Source organism: Myxine glutinosa, chromosome 1 (assembly GCF_964187855.1).
Source record: "Myxine glutinosa chromosome 1, kmMyxGlut1.1, whole genome shotgun sequence".
In the NCBI taxonomy this organism is placed as follows: Eukaryota; Metazoa; Chordata; class Myxini; order Myxiniformes; family Myxinidae; genus Myxine; species Myxine glutinosa.
Window position 1 is genome coordinate 379,719,809 of NC_136261.1, and position 20,266 is coordinate 379,740,074.

Below are 20,266 nucleotides of genomic sequence, written 5' to 3' on the forward strand. Positions count from 1 at the left end.
GATGACGTTACTGCGCTTCAGTCTTAGAAAACTAATTTTTATATAAGTTAATATTTTCAATAACTCCTAGAGGCGAAGTCTTAGAGAATTTCGCAATAAGAAATAGAGTCCTTCGGCGACGGAAATTTAACCCGGTGTTTTCCTATGTAACTTTACCCTGAGGTAATTTTACCAAAAATCCCCGAAATTTCACGGGTCCAGCCCTATTGAGTGCCTGCGGCCTCTCAAGTCCCTTCACAGAGTCGGGCTAGAGTCAAGCTCAAAAGGGTTTTCTTTCCCCACTGATTCCAACAAGCCCGTTCCCTTGGCTGTGGGTTCGCTGGATAGTAGATAGGGACAGTGAGGATCTCGTTCATCCATTCATGCGCGTCACTGTTTAGATGACGAAATGAATGAGTTCATTCATTTTTGCTGCATGATTTTTCGGGTGACACCGTCACAATTTCGGTCTTCGAGGCCGGCCGATAGGCACAGTGTGACCGGAAGGGACGAGGTTCTCCTGACCACGTGGCCCTTGACTTGGTTTGTCCGCACAATGTGGGCGCTTTCAGGATGAACTTTAGCCAGCGAGCGTATGGGCGCCCCGGTCTGATACTGCCGCCCACGCGCAGAACAACTTGTGAGTGCACGTGGGTCTCGGCGGTCCCACTGGCCTAGCGCTACCATGTTTAGACAGCGACCTCCGTCCCCGGGCACCACGTCTGACTCTCTTATTCAGGGAGCATGGCGACGTGGGCACGGTAGGACACCCGCGGAGCCCCGGCGGACCAGGGATGCGCGAGCCTACGCTTTAGCGTGCTATGGCGGAATCAACGGCTTCGGCCACGGCCGAGCCGATACTCGGCCCGGTCGCCCGGAAAATGAACTGGTTCGACGCCCGCGCTAGAGAGGTCGCGGGCGACTGAGATGTATTAACCAATAATTAATTAATTTGAGACGTCCGATTTCTAGTGTTTGGAAATTTGGAAGAGCTTGACCCTAGCCTTTCCCTTGCGAGGGCAAGGAGGAACGTAACACTTGACACTTAAGCTTAGTTTGAAGTACACCCTGCCAGCGCTCCCGGTGGGACGGCAGGGCAACCAGAAGGGACGAGGTTCTCCTGACCACATGGCCCTCGATCTGGGAAGCGAGAGGCGTTCCATTAGTGGATGCGCCCCTCACGCCCGACTTTTGGGCGGCCCCGGCAGGCCATTTGTTTTGACGTTCCGTGACAGGCCCCGCACCCCCACCTCCGGGCTGACCGGGCGACCGGAATGAATCCCGGTGTCCCGATCCGAACCTTCAGAGCGGGCCGGCTGGGGAGTGCCAAGCACCCCGTACCTGCACTTTCCGTCCCTGCGGTCCCAAATACCGGAACCACCCGAATACCACTTTATTCGACAAAATGAGGTGCGGCCTACAGCCTTAGAAAACTAACCCTATATAAGTCAATACCTCCAACGACATAGGCGCGCATTCGTGCCGCGTGACGTGGTGACGTCATCGCGCTTTCAGCTTAAAAGATTTATTTGATATAAATTGATATTTTGATAAAAGCCTTGGAAAACCAACCCTATAGAAGTCAAATGGTCCAATAAAGGGTGATGGGAGGGTGATGGGAGGGTGATGGGAGGGTGATGGCAGGGTGATGGGAGGGTGATGGCAGGGTGATGGGAGGGTGATGGCAGGGTGATGGGAGGGTGATGGCAGGGTGATGGCATTTTATTTTCACCACTTCAAATCGACCGAATTTCACCAAATAAGATACCACACTCGCTGCACTGATGTCATTTTTATGGCAAAAGTGAAAACAGATTTTAATTTGGAAATAAAACGAAAGCGTGCACAATGGAATCATTCGTGCCTCGTGACATGGTGACGTCATCGCGTTTCCACCTTAAAAGACTTATTTGATATAAGTTAATCTTTTGATATAAGCCTTAGAAAACCAACCCTATAGAAGTCAAATGGTCCAATAAAGGGTGATGGGAGGGTGATGGGAGGGTGATGGGAGGGTGATGGCAGGGTGATGGGAGGGTGATGGCAGGGTGATGGGGAAGGGTGATGGGGGAGGGTGATGGGGCCTCCCTATATAAGTCAATACCTCCAACGATACAGGTGCGCATTCGTGCCGCGTGACGTGGTGACGTCATCGTGCTTTCACCTCAAAAGATTTATTTGATATAAGTTAATATTTTGAATAACTCGGTCATATCAGTCCGAATTTCGCCAAATAAAGGTTGCCGTTATCCACAGATACCCCTGTATCCTCCTAGAGGCGAAGTCAGGCTGACTTTCGCAAAAATTAAAGTCCTTCGGCAACGAAAATTTAGCATGGGGTTTTCCTATGTAAATTTACCCTGAAGTAATTTTACCGAAAATCCTGGAGATTTCGCGGGGCCAGTTTCTGTCGAGTGTTAAGACGTACTAGCGACTGCGAAATCCGGAATCAGAATTAAAATCCGAGCCTCCGTTAGCTCTAAGGGCACCCCCAAAACAAATTGCATATATTCCTAATGAAAAAAATTCGAAGCTCCTAAATCCCGAATCTCAGACCATCCGATGTCAATCCATATATCCACACCTCGCTACGAACGTTATGCATCTAATGATAAGCATGAGAACCATCAAAAAATATTTTAAAACCACTTTATTGGCCAAAATGAGGTGCGGCTTAGCATCTAGTCGAGACCAAGTCACCCAGGCCGACCACCCATTCCGACCCCAAATTCCTCATCGACGATAACTAAACAATATATTATATGAATCGCACCGTACATACCTCCTTCTTGATCTTGTTCTTGTCTTGATATACTCACTCATGCTCACCCATCACGCCTGAGTCCTCTCAGCTCTTCAAAATGGCGTCCGCTCCACCTCGTGTCCAGTCCAACTCCGAGCTCTTCTTCTTCGAAAGACCTTCGACACTCATGGCGGGGGCGTGATGACGTCACTGCGCTTCAGTCTTAGAAAACTAAGGGCGTGATGACGTTACTGCGCTTCAGTCTTAGAAAACTAATTTTTATATAAGTTAATATTTTCAATAACTCCTAGAGGCGAAGTCTTAGAGAATTTCGCAATAAGAAATAGAGTCCTTCGGCGACGGAAATTTAACCCGGTGTTTTCCTATGTAACTTTACCCTGAGGTAATTTTACCAAAAATCCCCGAAATTTCACGGGTCCAGCCCTATTGAGTGCCTGCGGCCTCTCAAGTCCCTTCACAGAGTCGGGCTAGAGTCAAGCTCAAAAGGGTTTTCTTTCCCCACTGATTCCACCAAGCCCGTTCCCTTGGCTGTGGGTTCGCTGGATAGTAGATAGGGACAGTGAGGATCTCGTTCATCCATTCATGTGCATCACTGTTTAGATGACGAAATGAATGAGTTCATTCATTTTTGCTGCATGATTTTTCGGGTGACACCGTCACAATTTCGGTCTTCGAGGCCGGCCGATAGGCACAGTGTGACCGGAAGGGACGAGGTTCTCCTGACCACGTGGCCCTTGACTTGGTTTGTCCACACAATGTGGGCGCTTTCAGGATGAACTTTAGCTGGGGAGCGTTTGGGCGCTCCGCTCTGATACTGCCGCCCACACGCAGAACAACTTGTGAGTGCACGTGGGTCCCGGTGGTCCCACTGGCCTAGCGCTACCATGTTTAGACAGCGACCTCCGTCCCCGGGCACCACGTCTGACTCTCTTATTCAGGGAGCATGGCGACGTGGGCACGGTAGGACACCCGCGGAGCCCCGGCGGACCGGGGATGCGCGAGCCTACGCGTTAGCGTGCTACGGCGGAATCAACGGCTTCGGCCACGGCCGAGCCGATACTCGGCCCGGTCGCCCGGAAAATGAACTGGTTCGACGCCCGCGCTAGAGAGGTCACGGGCGACTGAGATGTATTAACCAATAATTAATTAATTTGAGACGTCCGATTTCTAGTGTTTGGAAATTTGGAAGAGCTTGACCCTAGCCTTTCCCTTGCGAGGGCAAGGAGGAACTTAACACTTGACACTTAAGCTTAGTTTGAAGTACACCCTGCCAGCGCTCCCGGTGGGACGGCAGGGCAACCAGAAGGGACGAGGTTCTCCTGACCATGTGGCCCTTGATCTGGGAAGCGAGGGGCGTTCCATTAGTGGACGCGCCCCTCACGCCCGACTTTTGGGCGGCCCCGGCAGGCCATTTGTTTTGACGTTCCGTGACAGGCCCCGCACCCCCACCTCCGGGCCGACCGGGCGACCGGAATGAATCCTGGTGTCCCGATCCGAACCTTCAGAGCGGGCCGGCTGGGGAGTGCCAAGCACCCCGTACCTGCACTTTCCGTCCCTGCGGTCCCAAATACCGGAACCACCCGAATACCAGTTTATTCGACAAAATGAGGTGCGGCCTACAGCCTTAGAAAACTAACCCTATATAAGTCAATACCTCCAACGACATAGGCGCGCATTCGTGCCGCGTGACGTGGTGACGTCATCGCGCTTTCACCTTAAAATATTTATTTGATATAAATTGATATTTTGATATAAGCCTAAGAAAACCAACCCTATAGAAGTCAAATGGTCCAATAAAGGGTGATGGGAGGGTGATGGGAGGGTGATGGCAGGGTGATGGGAGGGTGATGGCAGGGTGATGGGAGGGTGATGGCAGGGTGATGGGAGGGTGATGGCAGGGTGATGGCATTTTATTTTCACCACTTCAAATCGACCGAATTTCACCAAATAAGATACCACACTCGCTGCACTGATGTCATTTTTATGGCAAAAGTGAAAACAGATTTTAATTTGGAAATAAAACGAAAGCGTGCACAATGGAATCATTCGTGCCGCGTGACATGGTGACGTCATCGCGTTTCCACCTTAAAAGACTTATTTGATATAAGTTAATCTTTTGATATAAGCCTTAGAAAACCAACCCTATAGAAGTCAAATGGTCCAATAAAGGGTGATGGGAGGGTGATGGGAGGGTGATGGGAGGGTGATGGCAGGGTGATGGGAGGGTGATGGCAGGGTGATGGGGAAGGGTGATGGGGGAGGGTGATGGGGCCTCCCTATATAAGTCAATACCTCCAACGATACAGGTGCGCATTCGTGCCGCGTGACGTGGTGACGTCATCGTGCTTTCACCTCAAAAGATTTATTTGATATAAGTTAATATTTTGAATAACTCGGTCAATATCAGTCCGAATTTCGCCAAATAAAGGTTGCCATTATCCACAGATACCCCTGTATCCTCCTAGAGGCGAAGTCAGGCTGACTTTCGCAAAAATTAAAGTCCTTCGGCAACGAAAATTTAGCATGGGGTTTTCCTATGTAAATTTACCCTGAAGTAATTTTACCGAAAATCCTGGAGATTTCGTGGGGCCAGTTTCTGTCGAGTGTTAAGACGTACTAGCGACTGCGAAATCCGGAATCAGAATTAAAATCCGAGCCTCCGTTAGCTCTAAGGGCCCCCCAAAACAAATTGCATATATTCCTAATGAAAAAACTTCGAAGCTCCTAAATCCCGAATCTCAGACCATCCGATGTCAATCCATATATCCACACCTCGCTACGAACGTTATGCATCTAATGATAAGCATGAGAACCATCAAAAAATATTTTAAAACCACTTTATTGGCCAAAATGAGGTGCGGCTTAGCATCTAGTCGAGACCAACTCACCCAGGCCGACCACCCATTCCGACCCCAAATTCCTCATCGACGATAACTAAACAATATATTATATGAATCGCACCGTACATACCTCCTTCTAGATCTTGTTCTTGTCTTGGTATACTTACTCAGGCTCACCCTATGACGACTGAGTCCTCTCAGCTCTTCCAAATGGCGTCCGCTCCACCTCGTGTCCAGTCCAACTCCGAGCTCTTCTTCTTCGAAAGACCTTCGACACTCATGGCGGGGGCGTGATGAAGTCACTGCGCTTCTTAGAAAACTAAGGGCGTGATGACGTTACTGCGCTTCAGTCTTAGAAAACTAATTTTTATATAAGTTAATATTTTCAATAACTCCTAGAGGCGAAGTCTTAGAGAATTTCGCAATAAGAAATAGAGTCCTTCGGCGACGGAAATTTAACCCGGTGTTTTCCTATGTAACTTTACCCTGAGGTAATTTTACCAAAAATCCCCGAAATTTCACGGGTCCAGCCCTATTGAGTGCCTGCGGCCTCTCAAGTCCCTTCACAGAGTCGGGCTAGAGTCAAGCTCAAAAGGGTTTTCTTTCCCCACTGATTCCAACAAGCCCGTTCCCTTGGCTGTGGGTTCGCTGGATAGTAGATAGGGACAGTGAGGATCTCGTTCATCCATTCATGCGCGTCACTGTTTAGATGACGAAATGAATGAGTTCATTCATTTTTGCTGCATGATTTTTCGGGTGACACCGTCACAATTTCGGTCTTCGAGGCCGGCCGATAGGCACAGTGTGACCGGAAGGGACGAGGTTCTCCTGACCACGTGGCCCTTGACTTGGTTTGTCCGCACAATGTGGGCGCTTTCAGGATGAACTTTAGCCAGCGAGCGTTTGGGCGCCCCGGTCTGATACTGCCGCCCACGCGCAGAACAACTTGTGAGTGCACGTGGGTCTCGGCGGTCCCACTGGCCTAGCGCTACCATGTTTAGACAGCGACCTCCGTCCCCGGGCACCACATCTGACTCTCTTATTCAGGGAGCATGGCGACGTGGGCACGGTAGGACACCCGCGGAGCCCCGGCAGACCAGGGATGCGTGAGCCTACGCTTTAGCATGCTACGGCGGAATCAACGGCTTCGGCCACGGCCGAGCCGATACTCGGCCCGGTCGCCCGGAAAATGAACTGGTTCGACGCCCGCGCTAGAGAGGTCGCGGGCGACTGAGATGTATTAACCAATAATTAATTAATTTGAGACGTCCGATTTCTAGTGTTTGGAAATTTGGAAGAGCTTGACCCTAGCCTTTCCCTTGCGAGGGCAAGGAGGAACTTAACACTTGACACTTAAGCTTAGTTTGAAGTACACCCTGCCAGCGCTCCCGGTGGGACGGCAGGGCAACCAGAAGGGACGAGGTTCTCCTGACCACATGGCCCTCGATCTGGGAAGCGAGAGGCGTTCCATTAGTGGATGCGCCCCTCACGCCCGACTTTTGGGCGGCCCCGGCAGGCCATTTGTTTTGACGTTCCGTGACAGGCCCCGCACCCCCACCTCCGGGCTGACCGGGCGACCGGAATGAATCCCGGTGTCCCGATCCGAACCTTCAGAGCGGGCCGGCTGGGGAGTGCCAAGCACCCCGTACCTGCACTTTCCGTCCCTGCGGTCCCAAATACCGGAACCACCCGAATACCACTTTATTCGACAAAATGAGGTGCGGCCTACAGCCTTAGAAAACTAACCCTATATAAGTCAATACCTCCAACGACATAGGCGCGCATTCGTGCCGCGTGACGTGGTGACGTCATCGCGCTTTCAGCTTAAAAGATTTATTTGATATAAATTGATATTTTGATAAAAGCCTTGGAAAACCAACCCTATAGAAGTCAAATGGTCCAATAAAGGGTGATGGGAGGGTGATGGGAGGGTGATGGCAGGGTGATGGGAGGGTGATGGCAGGGTGATGGGAGGGTGATGGCAGGGTGATGGGAGGGTGATGGCAGGGTGATGGCATTTTATTTTCACCACTTCAAATCGACCGAATTTCACCAAATAAGATACCACACTCGCTGCACTGATGTCATTTTTATGGCAAAAGTGAAAACAGATTTTAATTTGGAAATAAAACGAAAGCGTGCACAATGGAATCATTCGTGCCTCGTGACATGGTGACGTCATCGCGTTTCCACCTTAAAAGACTTATTTGATATAAGTTAATCTTTTGATATAAGCCTTAGAAAACCAACCCTATAGAAGTCAAATGGTCCAATAAAGGGTGATGGGAGGGTGATGGGAGGGTGATGGGAGGGTGATGGCAGGGTGATGGGAGGGTGATGGCAGGGTGATGGGGAAGGGTGATGGGGGAGGGTGATGGGGCCTCCCTATATAAGTCAATACCTCCAACGATACAGGTGCGCATTCGTGCCGCGTGACGTGGTGACGTCATCGTGCTTTCACCTCAAAAGATTTATTTGATATAAGTTAATATTTTGAATAACTCGGTCATATCAGTCCGAATTTCGCCAAATAAAGGTTGCCGTTATCCACAGATACCCCTGTATCCTCCTAGAGGCGAAGTCAGGCTGACTTTCGCAAAAATTAAAGTCCTTCGGCAACGAAAATTTAGCATGGGGTTTTCCTATGTAAATTTACCCTGAAGTAATTTTACCGAAAATCCTGGAGATTTCGCGGGGCCAGTTTCTGTCGAGTGTTAAGACGTACTAGCGACTGCGAAATCCGGAATCAGAATTAAAATCCGAGCCTCCGTTAGCTCTAAGGGCCCCCCAAAACAAATTGCATATATTCCTAATGAAAAAAATTCGAAGCTCCTAAATCCCGAATCTCAGACCATCCGATGTCAATCCATATATCCACACCTCGCTACGAACGTTATGCATCTAATGATAAGCATGAGAACCATCAAAAAATATTTTAAAACCACTTTATTGGCCAAAATGAGGTGCGGCTTAGCATCTAGTCGAGACCAAGTCACCCAGGCCGACCACCCATTCCGACCCCAAATTCCTCATCGACGATAACTAAACAATATATTATATGAATCGCACCGTACATACCTCCTTCTTGATCTTGTTCTTGTCTTGATATACTCACTCATGCTCACCCATCACGCCTGAGTCCTCTCAGCTCTTCAAAATGGCGTCCGCTCCACCTCGTGTCCAGTCCAACTCCGAGCTCTTCTTCTTCGAAAGACCTTCGACACTCATGGCGGGGCCGTGATGACGTCACTGCGCTTCAGTCTTAGAAAACTAAGGGCGTGATGACGTTACTGCGCTTCAGTCTTAGAAAACTAATTTTTATATAAGTTAATATTTTCAATAACTCCTAGAGGCGAAGTCTTAGAGAATTTCGCAATAAGAAATAGAGTCCTTCGGCGACGGAAATTTAACCCGGTGTTTTCCTATGTAACTTTACCCTGAGGTAATTTTACCAAAAATCCCCGAAATTTCACGGGTCCAGCCCTATTGAGTGCCTGCGGCCTCTCAAGTCCCTTCACAGAGTCGGGCTAGAGTCAAGCTCAAAAGGGTTTTCTTTCCCCACTGATTCCACCAAGCCCGTTCCCTTGGCTGTGGGTTCGCTGGATAGTAGATAGGGACAGTGAGGATCTCGTTCATCCATTCATGCGCATCACTGTTTAGATGACGAAATGAATGAGTTCATTCATTTTTGCTGCATGATTTTTCGGGTGACACCGTCACAATTTCGGTCTTCGAGGCCGGCCGATAGGCACAGTGTGACCGGAAGGGACGAGGTTCTCCTGACCACGTGGCCCTTGACTTGGTTTGTCCACACAATGTGGGCGCTTTCAGGATGAACTTTAGCTGGGGAGCATTTGGGCGCTCCGCTCTGATACTGCCGCCCACACGCAGAACAACTTGTGAGTGCACGTGGGTCCCGGTGGTCCCACTGGCCTAGCGCTACCATGTTTAGACAGCGACCTCCGTCCCCGGGCACCACGTCTGACTCTCTTATTCAGGGAGCATGGCGACGTGGGCACGGTAGGACACCCGCGGAGCCCCGGCGGACCGGGGATGCGCGAGCCTACGCGTTAGCGTGCTACGGCGGAATCAACGGCTTCGGCCACGGCCGAGCCGATACTCGGCCCGGTCGCCCGGAAAATGAACTGGTTCGACGCCCGCGCTAGAGAGGTCACGGGCGACTGAGATGTATTAACCAATAATTAATTAATTTGAGACGTCCGATTTCTAGTGTTTGGAAATTTGGAAGAGCTTGACCCTAGCCTTTCCCTTGCGAGGGCAAGGAGGAACTTAACACTTGACACTTAAGCTTAGTTTGAAGTACACCCTGCCAGCGCTCCCGGTGGGACGGCAGGGCAACCAGAAGGGACGAGGTTCTCCTGACCATGTGGCCCTCGATCTGGGAAGCGAGGACCGTTCCATTAGTGGACGCGCCCCTCACGCCCGACTTTTGGGCGGCCCCGGCAGGCCATTTGTTTTGACGTTCCGTGACAGGCCCCGCACCCCCACCTCCGGGCCGACCGGGCGACCGGAATGAATCCCGGTGTCCCGATCCGAACCTTCAGAGCGGGCCGGCTGGGGAGTGCCAAGCACCCCGTACCTGCACTTTCCGTCCCTGCGGTCCCAAATACCGGAACCACCCGAATACCACTTTATTCGACAAAATGAGGTGCGGCCTACAGCCTTAGAAAACTAACCCTATATAAGTCAATACCTCCAACGACATAGGCGCGCATTCGTGCCGCGTGACGTGGTGACGTCATCGCGCTTTCAGCTTAAAAGATTTATTTGATATAAATTGATATTTTGATAAAAGCCTTGGAAAACCAACCCTATAGAAGTCAAATGGTCCAATAAAGGGTGATGGGAGGGTGATGGGAGGGTGATGGCAGGGTGATGGGAGGGTGATGGCAGGGTGATGGGAGGGTGATGGCAGGGTGATGGGAGGGTGATGGCAGGGTGATGGCATTTTATTTTCACCACTTCAAATCGACCGAATTTCACCAAATAAGATACCACACTCGCTGCACTGATGTCATTTTTATGGCAAAAGTGAAAACAGATTTTAATTTGGAAATAAAACGAAAGCGTGCACAATGGAATCATTCGTGCCTCGTGACATGGTGACGTCATCGCGTTTCCACCTTAAAAGACTTATTTGATATAAGTTAATCTTTTGATATAAGCCTTAGAAAACCAACCCTATAGAAGTCAAATGGTCCAATAAAGGGTGATGGGAGGGTGATGGGAGGGTGATGGGAGGGTGATGGCAGGGTGATGGGAGGGTGATGGCAGGGTGATGGGGAAGGGTGATGGGGGAGGGTGATGGGGCCTCCCTATATAAGTCAATACCTCCAACGATACAGGTGCGCATTCGTGCCGCGTGACGTGGTGACGTCATCGTGCTTTCACCTCAAAAGATTTATTTGATATAAGTTAATATTTTGAATAACTCGGTCATATCAGTCCGAATTTCGCCAAATAAAGGTTGCCGTTATCCACAGATACCCCTGTATCCTCCTAGAGGCGAAGTCAGGCTGACTTTCGCAAAAATTAAAGTCCTTCGGCAACGAAAATTTAGCATGGGGTTTTCCTATGTAAATTTACCCTGAAGTAATTTTACCGAAAATCCTGGAGATTTCGCGGGGCCAGTTTCTGTCGAGTGTTAAGACGTACTAGCGACTGCGAAATCCGGAATCAGAATTAAAATCCGAGCCTCCGTTAGCTCTAAGGGCCCCCCAAAACAAATTGCATATATTCCTAATGAAAAAAATTCGAAGCTCCTAAATCCCGAATCTCAGACCATCCGATGTCAATCCATATATCCACACCTCGCTACGAACGTTATGCATCTAATGATAAGCATGAGAACCATCAAAAAATATTTTAAAACCACTTTATTGGCCAAAATGAGGTGCGGCTTAGCATCTAGTCGAGACCAAGTCACCCAGGCCGACCACCCATTCCGACCCCAAATTCCTCATCGACGATAACTAAACAATATATTATATGAATCGCACCGTACATACCTCCTTCTTGATCTTGTTCTTGTCTTGATATACTCACTCATGCTCACCCATCACGCCTGAGTCCTCTCAGCTCTTCAAAATGGCGTCCGCTCCACCTCGTGTCCAGTCCAACTCCGAGCTCTTCTTCTTCGAAAGACCTTCGACACTCATGGCGGGGCCGTGATGACGTCACTGCGCTTCAGTCTTAGAAAACTAAGGGCGTGATGACGTTACTGCGCTTCAGTCTTAGAAAACTAATTTTTATATAAGTTAATATTTTCAATAACTCCTAGAGGCGAAGTCTTAGAGAATTTCGCAATAAGAAATAGAGTCCTTCGGCGACGGAAATTTAACCCGGTGTTTTCCTATGTAACTTTACCCTGAGGTAATTTTACCAAAAATCCCCGAAATTTCACGGGTCCAGCCCTATTGAGTGCCTGCGGCCTCTCAAGTCCCTTCACAGAGTCGGGCTAGAGTCAAGCTCAAAAGGGTTTTCTTTCCCCACTGATTCCACCAAGCCCGTTCCCTTGGCTGTGGGTTCGCTGGATAGTAGATAGGGACAGTGAGGATCTCGTTCATCCATTCATGCGCATCACTGTTTAGATGACGAAATGAATGAGTTCATTCATTTTTGCTGCATGATTTTTCGGGTGACACCGTCACAATTTCGGTCTTCGAGGCCGGCCGATAGGCACAGTGTGACCGGAAGGGACGAGGTTCTCCTGACCACGTGGCCCTTGACTTGGTTTGTCCACACAATGTGGGCGCTTTCAGGATGAACTTTAGCTGGGGAGCATTTGGGCGCTCCGCTCTGATACTGCCGCCCACACGCAGAACAACTTGTGAGTGCACGTGGGTCCCGGTGGTCCCACTGGCCTAGCGCTACCATGTTTAGACAGCGACCTCCGTCCCCGGGCACCACGTCTGACTCTCTTATTCAGGGAGCATGGCGACGTGGGCACGGTAGGACACCCGCGGAGCCCCGGCGGACCGGGGATGCGCGAGCCTACGCGTTAGCGTGCTACGGCGGAATCAACGGCTTCGGCCACGGCCGAGCCGATACTCGGCCCGGTCGCCCGGAAAATGAACTGGTTCGACGCCCGCGCTAGAGAGGTCACGGGCGACTGAGATGTATTAACCAATAATTAATTAATTTGAGACGTCCGATTTCTAGTGTTTGGAAATTTGGAAGAGCTTGACCCTAGCCTTTCCCTTGCGAGGGCAAGGAGGAACTTAACACTTGACACTTAAGCTTAGTTTGAAGTACACCCTGCCAGCGCTCCCGGTGGGACGGCAGGGCAACCAGAAGGGACGAGGTTCTCCTGACCATGTGGCCCTCGATCTGGGAAGCGAGGACCGTTCCATTAGTGGACGCGCCCCTCACGCCCGACTTTTGGGCGGCCCCGGCAGGCCATTTGTTTTGACGTTCCGTGACAGGCCCCGCACCCCCACCTCCGGGCCGACCGGGCGACCGGAATGAATCCCGGTGTCCCGATCCGAACCTTCAGAGCGGGCCGGCTGGGGAGTGCCAAGCACCCCGTACCTGCACTTTCCGTCCCTGCGGTCCCAAATACCGGAACCACCCGAATACCACTTTATTCGACAAAATGAGGTGCGGCCTACAGCCTTAGAAAACTAACCCTATATAAGTCAATACCTCCAACGACATAGGCGCGCATTCGTGCCGCGTGACGTGGTGACGTCATCGCGCTTTCACCTTAAAATATTTATTTGATATAAATTGATATTTTGATATAAGCCTAAGAAAACCAACCCTATAGAAGTCAAATGGTCCAATAAAGGGTGATGGGAGGGTGATGGGAGGGTGATGGCAGGGTGATGGGAGGGTGATGGCAGGGTGATGGCAGGGTGATGGGAGGGTGATGGCAGGGTGATGGCATTTTATTTTCACCACTTCAAATCGACCGAATTTCACCAAATAAGATACCACACTCGCTGCACTGATGTCATTTTTATGGCAAAAGTGAAAACAGATTTTAATTTGGAAATAAAACGAAAGCGTGCACAATGGAATCATTCGTGCCGCGTGACATGGTGACGTCATCGCGTTTCCACCTTAAAAGACTTATTTGATATAAGTTAATCTTTTGATATAAGCCTTAGAAAACCAACCCTATAGAAGTCAAATGGTCCAATAAAGGGTGATGGGAGGGTGATGGGAGGGTGATGGGAGGGTGATGGCAGGGTGATGGGAGGGTGATGGCAGGGTGATGGGGAAGGGTGATGGGGGAGGGTGATGGGGCCTCCCTATATAAGTCAATACCTCCAACGATACAGGTGCGCATTCGTGCCGCGTGACGTGGTGACGTCATCGTGCTTTCACCTCAAAAGATTTATTTGATATAAGTTAATATTTTGAATAACTCGGTCAATATCAGTCCGAATTTCGCCAAATAAAGGTTGCCGTTATCCACAGATACCCCTGTATCCTCCTAGAGGCGAAGTCAGGCTGACTTTCGCAAAAATTAAAGTCCTTCGGCAACGAAAATTTAGCATGGGGTTTTCCTATGTAAATTTACCCTGAAGTAATTTTACCGAAAATCCTGGAGATTTCGTGGGGCCAGTTTCTGCCGAGTGTTAAGACGTACTAGCGACTGCGAAATCCAGAATCAGAATTAAAATCCGAGCCTCCGTTAGCTCTAAGGGCCCCCCAAAACAAATTGCATATATTCCTAATGAAAAAACTTCGAAGCTCCTAAATCCCGAATCTCAGACCATCCGATGTCAATCCATATATCCACACCTCGCTACGAACGTTATGCATCTAATGATAAGCATGAGAACCATCAAAAAAAAATTTAAAACCACTTTATTGGCCAAAATGAGGTGCGGCTTAGCATCTAGTCGAGACCAAGTCACCCAGGCCGACCACCCATTCCGACCCCAAATTCCTCATCGACGATAACTAAACAATATATTATATGAATCGCACCGTACATACCTCCTTCTAGATCTTGTTCTTGTCTTGATATACTCACTCAGGCTCACCCTATCACGACTGAGTCCTCTCAGCTCTTCCAAATGGCGTCCGCTCCACCTCGTGTCCAGTCCAACTCCGAGCTCTTCTTCTTCGAAAGACCTTCGACACTCATGGCGGGGGCGTGATGACGTCACTGCGCTTCAGTCTTAGAAAACTAAGGGCGTGATGACGTTACTGCGCTTCAGTCTTAGAAAACTAATTTTTATATAAGTTAATATTTTCAATAACTCCTAGAGGCGAAGTCTTAGAGAATTTCGCAATAAGAAATAGAGTCCTTCGGCGACGGAAATTTAACACGGTGTTTTCCTATGTAACTTTACCCTGAGGTAATTTTACCAAAAATCCCCGAAATTTCACGGGTCCAGCCCTATTGAGTGCCTGCGGCCTCTCAAGTCCCTTCACAGAGTTGGGCTAGAGTCAAGCTCAAAAGGGTTTTCTTTCCCCACTGATTCCACCAAGCCCGTTCCCTTGGCTGTGGGTTCGCTGGATAGTAGATAGGGACAGTGAGGATCTCGTTCATCCATTCATGCGCATCACTGTTTGGATGACGAAATGAATGAGTTCATTCATTTTCGCTGCATGATTTTTCGGGTGACCCCGTCACAATTTCGGTCTTCGAGGCCGGCCGATAGGCACAGTGTGACCGGAAGGGACGAGGTTCTCCTGACCACGTGGCCTTTGACTTGTTTGTCCGCACAATGTGGGCGCTTTCAGGATGAACTTTAGCCGGGGAGCGTTTGGGCGCTCCGGTCTGATACTGCCGCCCACACGCAGAACAACTTGTGAGTGCACGTGGGTCCCGGCGGTCCCACTGGCCTAGCGCTACCATGTTTAGAGAGCGACCTCCGTCTCCGGGCACCACGTCTGACTCTCTTATTCAGGGAGCATGGCGACGTGGGCACGGTAGGACACCCGCGGAGCCCCGGCGGACCAGGGACGCACGAGCCTACGCTTTAGCGTGCTACGGCGGAATCAACGGCTTCGGCCACGGCCGAGCCGATACTCGGCCCGGTCGCCCGGAAAATGAACTGGTTCGACGCCCGCGCTAGAGAGGTCGCGGGCGACTGAGATGTATTAACCAATAATTAATTAATTTGAGACGTCCGATTTCTAGTGTTTGGAAATTTGGAAGAGCTTGACCCTAGCCTTTCCCTTGCGAGGGCAAGGAGGAACTTAACACTTGACACTTAAGCTTAGTTTGAAGTACACCCTGCCAGCGCTCCCGGTGGGACGGCAGGGCAACCAGAAGGGACGAGGTTCTCCTGACCACGTGGCCCTCGATCTGGGAAGCGAGAGGCGTTCCATTAGTGGATGCGCCCCTCACGCCCGACTTTTGGGCGGCCCCGGCAGGCCATTTGTTTTGACGTTCCGTGACAGGCCCCGCACCCCCACCTCCGGGCTGACCGGGCGACCGGAATGAATCCCGGTGTCCCGATCCGAACCTTCAGAGCGGGCCGGCTGGGGAGTGCCAAGCACCCCGTACCTGCACTTTCCGTCCCTGCGGTCCCAAATACCGGAACCACCCGAATACCACTTTATTCGACAAAATGAGGTGCGGCCTACAGCCTTAGAAAACTAACCCTATATAAGTCAATACCTCCAACGACATAGGCGCGCATTCGTGCCGCGTGACGTGGTGACGTCATCGCGCTTTCAGCTTAAAAGATTTATTTGATATAAATTGATATTTTGATAAAAGCCTTGGAAAACCAACCCTATAGAAGTCAAATGGTCCAATAAAGGGTGATGGGAGGGTGATGGGAGGGTGATGGCAGGGTGATGGGAGGGTGATGGGAGGGTGATGGGAGGGTGATGGCAGGGTGATGGGAGGGTGATGGCAGGGTGATGGCATTTTATTTTCACCACTTCAAATCGACCGAATTTCACCAAATAAGATACCACACTCGCTGCACTGATGTCATTTTTATGGCAAAAGTGAAAACAGATTTTAATTTGGAAATAAAACGAAAGCGTGCACAATGGAATCATTCGTGCCTCGTGACATGGTGACGTCATCGCGTTTCCACCTTAAAAGACTTATTTGATATAAGTTAATCTTTTGATATAAGCCTTAGAAAACCAACCCTATAGAAGTCAAATGGTCCAATAAAGGGTGATGGGAGGGTGATGGGAGGGTGATGGGAGGGCGATGGCAGGGTGATGGGAGGGTGATGGCAGGGTGATGGGGAAGGGTGATGGGGGAGGGTGATGGGGCCTCCCTATATAAGTCAATACCTCCAACGATACAGGTGCGCATTCGTGCCGCGTGACGTGGTGACGTCATCGTGCTTTCACCTCAAAAGATTTATTTGATATAAGTTAATATTTTGAATAACTCGGTCATATCAGTCCGAATTTCGCCAAATAAAGGTTGCCGTTATCCACAGATACCCCTGTATCCTCCTAGAGGTGAAGTCAGGCTGACTTTCGCAAAAATTAAAGTCCTTCGGCAACGAAAATTTAGCATGGGGTTTTCCTATGTAAATTTACCCTGAAGTAATTTTACCGAAAATCCTGGAGATTTCGCGGGGCCAGTTTCTGTCGAGTGTTAAGACGTACTAGCGACTGCGAAATCCGGAATCAGAATTAAAATCCGAGCCTCCGTTAGCTCTAAGGGCCCCCCAAAACAAATTGCATATATTCCTAATGAAAAAAATTCGAAGCTCCTAAATCCCGAATCTCAGACCATCCGATGTCAATCCATATATCCACACCTCGCTACGAACGTTATGCATCTAATGATAAGCATGAGAACCATCAAAAAATATTTTAAAACCACTTTATTGGCCAAAATGAGGTGCGGCTTAGCATCTAGTCGAGACCAAGTCACCCAGGCCGACCACCCATTCCGACCCCAAATTCCTCATCGACGATAACTAAACAATATATTATATGAATCGCACCGTACATACCTCCTTCTTGATCTTGTTCTTGTCTTGATATACTCACTCATGCTCACCCATCACGCCTGAGTCCTCTCAGCTCTTCAAAATGGCGTCCGCTCCACCTCGTGTCCAGTCCAACTCCGAGCTCTTCTTCTTGGAAAGACCTTCGACACTCATGGCGGGGGCGTGATGACGTCACTGCGCTTCAGTCTTAGAAAACTAAGGGCGTGATGACGTTACTGCGCTTCAGTCTTAGAAAACTAATTTTTATATAAGTTAATATTTTCAATAACTCCTAGAGGCGAAGTCTTAGAGAATTTCGCAATAAGAAATAGAGTCCTTCGGCTACGGAAATTTAACCCGGTGTTTTCCTATGTAACTTTACCCTGAGGTAATTTTACCAAAAATCCCCGAAATTTCACGGGTCCAGCCCTATTGAGTGCCTGCGGCCTCTCAAGTCCCTTCACAGAGTCGGGCTAGAGTCAAGCTCAAAAGGGTTTTCTTTCCCCACTGATTCCACCAAGCCCGTTCCCTTGGCTGTGGGTTCGCTGGATAGTAGATAGGGACAGTGAGGATCTCGTTCATCCATTCATGCGCATCACTGTTTAGATGACGAAATGAATGAGTTCATTCATTTTTGCTGCATGATTTTTCGGGTGACACCGTCACAATTTCGGTCTTCGAGGCCGGCCGATAGGCACAGTGTGACCGGAAGGGACGAGGTTCTCCTGACCACGTGGCCCTTGACTTGGTTTGTCCACACAATGTGGGCGCTTTCAGGATGAACTTTAGCTGGGGAGCGTTTGGGCGCTCCGCTCTGATACTGCCGCCCACACGCAGAACAACTTGTGAGTGCACGTGGGTCCCGGTGGTCCCACTGGCCTAGCGCTACCATGTTTAGACAGCGACCTCCGTCCCCGGGCACCACGTCTGACTCTCTTATTCAGGGAGCATGGCGACGTGGGCACGGTAGGACACCCGCGGAGCCCCGGCGGACCGGGGATGCGCGAGCCTACGCGTTAGCGTGCTACGGCGGAATCAACGGCTTCGGCCACGGCCGAGCCGATACTCGGCCCGGTCGCCCGGAAAATGAACTGGTTCGACGCCCGCGCTAGAGAGGTCGCGGGCGACTGAGATGTATTAACCAATAATTAATTAATTTGAGACGTCCGATTTCTAGTGTTTGGAAATTTGGAAGAGCTTGACCCTAGCCTTTCCCTTGCGAGGGCAAGGAGGAACTTAACACTTGACACTTAAGCTTAGTTTGAAGTACACCCTGCCAGCGCTCCCGGTGGGACGGCAGGGCAACCAGAAGGGACGAGGTTCTCCTGACCATGTGGCCCTCGATCTGGGAAGCGAGAGGCGTTCCATTAGTGGACGCGCCCCTCACGCCCGACTTTTGGGCGGCCCCGGCAGGCCATTTGTTTTGACGTTCCGTGACAGGCCCCGCACCCCCACCTCCGGGCCGACCGGGCGACCGGAATGAATCCCGGTGTCCCGATCCGAACCTTCAGAGCGGGCCGGCTGGGGAGTGCCAAGCACCCCGTACCTGCACTTTCCGTCCCTGCGGTCCCAAATACCGGAACCACCCGAATACCACTTTATTCGACAAAATGAGGTGCGGCCTACAGCCTTAGAAAACTAACCCTATATAAGTCAATACCTCCAACGACATAGGCGCGCATTCGTGCCGCGTGACGTGGTGACGTCATCGCGCTTTCACCTTAAAATATTTATTTGATATAAATTGATATTTTGATATAAGCCTAAGAAAACCAACCCTATAGAAGTCAAATGGTCCAATAAAGGGTGATGGGAGGGTGATGGGAGGGTGATGGCAGGGTGATGGGAGGGTGATGGCAGGGTGATGGGAGGGTGATGGCAGGGTGATGGGAGGGTGATGGCAGGGTGATGGCATTTTATTTTCACCACTTCAAATCGACCGAATTTCACCAAATAAGATACCACACTCGCTGCACTGATGTCATTTTTATGGCAAAAGTGAAAACAGATTTTAATTTGGAAATAAAACGAAAGCGTGCACAATGGAATCATTCGTGCCGCGTGACATGGTGACGTCATCGCGTTTCCACCTTAAAAGACTTATTTGATATAAGTTAATCTTTTGATATAAGCCTTAGAAAACCAACCCTATAGAAGTCAAATGGTCCAATAAAGGGTGATGGGAGGGTGATGGGAGGGTGATGGGAGGGTGATGGCAGGGTGATGGGAGGGTGATGGCAGGGTGATGGGGAAGGGTGATGGGGGAGGGTGATGGGGCCTCCCTATATAAGTCAATACCTCCAACGATACAGGTGCGCATTCGTGCCGCGTGACGTGGTGACGTCATCGTGCTTTCACCTCAAAAGATTTATTTGATATAAGTTAATATTTTGAATAACTCGGTCAATATCAGTCCGAATTTCGCCAAATAAAGGTTCCCGTTATCCACAGATACCCCTGTATCCTCCTAGAGGCGAAGTCAGGCTGACTTTCGCAAAAATTAAAGTCCTTCGGCAACGAAAATTTAGCATGGGGTTTTCCTATGTAAATTTACCCTGAAGTAATTTTACCGAAAATCCTGGAGATTTCGCGGGGCCAGTTTCTGTCGAGTGTTAAGATGTACTAGCGACTGCGAAATCCGGAATCAGAATTAAAATCTGAGCCTCCGTTAGCTCTAAGGGCCCCCCAAAACAAATTGCATATATTCCTAATGAAAAAACTTCGAAGCTCCTTAATCCCGAATCTCAGACCATCCGATGTCAATCCATATATCCACACCTCGCTAC